Genomic DNA, 2,468 nt, shown 5'->3' with positions numbered 1-2,468 from the left:
CAAAGCGATACTTGTGAGGAGTGTGCCTCTTAGCTCAAGCAGATACAAGAGGCTAAACTGGCAGCTTCTGTCTGGAGGTGAGATGCGAAGGCAGAGGGGGTTAGGAGCTGGCTGAATGGACATGAGGAATCAGGTGGAAAGGAGCAGTGTGCTGCCCGAGTATGGGGAGAGCAATTAGGGTCACATAATAATGTATGTATAAATTTTTTTATGGGAGACTAACTTGAAATGTAAACTTCATTTAAACTACAACAACAAAAAAAGCTCAGAATGATAGAAACCATGCCACTAGGTCAATGGTGGGTCTAGGGAACAGAAGACTACGTGATAAAAGAACAAGAGAAGTGTCTTTCCTGGTACAGAGATTTAATTTAGAGTGCATTAATTCTCTACTGCTATGTAACAAATTACCCTAAAACTTACTGGCTTAAAATATTAAACATTTATTATCCCATACCGTCTCTGTGGACCATCTGGGAGTTACTTAGCCGGGTGGTTCAGGCTCAAGATCTTCATGAGGTTGCAGTCAACACTGGCCTGGGCTACAGTCACCTGAAAGCTTGAATAGGGCTGGGGTACCCATTTCCAATATGAGTCATTCAGATGGCTGTTGGCAGAAGACCTCAGTTCCTCATCACCTGGGCCTTTCCATGAGGCTGCTCAAGCGTGCTCACAACAACATGGCAGCTGGCTTCTCCTAGTGCGAGCGACCCAAGAGTGACAACAAGGAGGAAGATGCAATGCCTTTTATAACCTGGTCTTGAAATCATACAGCATTACTCCTAGGACATTCTATTCATTAGAGGCTATATCCTATTTATTAAGTGCAACCCACACTCGATGTGAGGGGAATTAAGCTCCACCTCTTGAAGGAAAGAGTATCACAGAACTTGTGAACATTAACTTAAAATCATCATGTAGGGTGTTTGCTGTCCTCCCACCACTCTCTCCAGCTACCCAGTGCTACAAAGTAATAGAAGTAAACTGCGATGCAGAACTGCAGCCCTTCCCAAAAAGTTTGCTGTAAAGACCATGACAATCCATCCTCTTGCTTTAACTTCTTGAAAATACCTATCCCCTTTCCTTAAATGGAATCTTAAAGAATTTATACCAAAGAGAGAATGATCACACTCCTGAAACACTTGCGTTTTTCACTTGTATCTCTCATTAGTACAATTTCAGGCAGTTTTAACAAAGTGAAATTAAAAACAATTACAACAAACAACCTACTGTCAAAGTGGGTGGACTAAGATAGTTGAGGTTAGGAAAGCAACCTCCAGTAAACTCTCTCCCCTCAGCTGATTACGACCTGAGTGCCCTAGTAATTGAATATTCTGTGTAAGAGTCTTCCCTTCTCTTAGTCTTGGGAACCATGGGGTCTCTGACCTAGGTTTCCTAACATGATTCCCATGGCTGCAGCTCTCTAGAAACTGGGTGGGCATTCAAAGTGAGAAACTGCCGTGTAGTTCAAAGGCAGCTGGTGCTCTTGACAGTGGCCCTGAAGCATGAAGATTCTAAAGTGCCACCTGAATCTCCAGAGGAAAATGATGTTTGTGACTTTTCATCTTATTTTTTTTACTTGAAATGCGGTAATGTACATAGACTGGTGTAAAAATACAACATTCATAAACACTGGGTAAATAGCAGTTTGCACTACCATTCAACTCCAAGTAGAAGCTAGGAGCTTGACCTATGAGTTCTCCCGACAGTGTCTGTTTGAAATCTTGAGTCTTAACTTCAGTTTAGAACATGATGAAAGCTAAGGGACTTACCTCAGAAAATACACATATCCACAAAATTTTGCACTTAAGTTTAAAGCCTCCCGAACCTCCTAAAGCATGCCCAAGGACTCTGGATTAAAAATCTCTAAAACTTCCGTGAGGCAAATTAAAAAAAAAAAAAAGCGCTTATTGCCATTCCATTTTACCACTAATATTTAGATTTAAATCAGAAACCACTACTCTGGCAGAAAGGAACGTGGTGGTGGGCACACAGAGGATCGGCATATTTGCTGAATAACAATGGTAAACCTAGAGCAGGACACGGAACTGCTGACGGACCATAAACCTTGCCCTCTCCAAGTTGATCTGACTGTGCAGTAAAATTTACCAACTTGCCAGAGAGAGAAGAAGCTGTTCGCGAAAAGAAAAGCGGTTCGGCTTCCCACTTGGCAAGAAGACGCTGAATTTTTTTTTTGCGGAGGACGCGCATGCAAGATCCAGAGCCGAGATTCCCAAGACCCACCTCTGGTGGCGGGAACTCCGGGTAGCACCGCCCAGCCCCGGGCGGGACTGCTAGAAACCACCCCCTTGGCCTGAGGATCCCGGCTCCGCCGCAGATGCTTTTCATCCTGGGGAGGTGGAGAAGCCACGCCGGAATCGGGGGCTTCGCCTCGGGCGGGTAAGATGCTGCGCGACACCCCAAAGTTAGCGTCGGGCAGAGCGCCCGCCCCGCCCCCCCGGGGCCCC

The sequence above is a fragment of the Trichechus manatus genome, unplaced genomic scaffold, assembly GCF_000243295.1.
Source record: "Trichechus manatus latirostris isolate Lorelei unplaced genomic scaffold, TriManLat1.0 scaffold00161, whole genome shotgun sequence".
Lineage (NCBI taxonomy): Eukaryota > Metazoa > Chordata > Mammalia > Sirenia > Trichechidae > Trichechus > Trichechus manatus.
Note: the sequence above shows the minus strand (reverse complement) of the source record.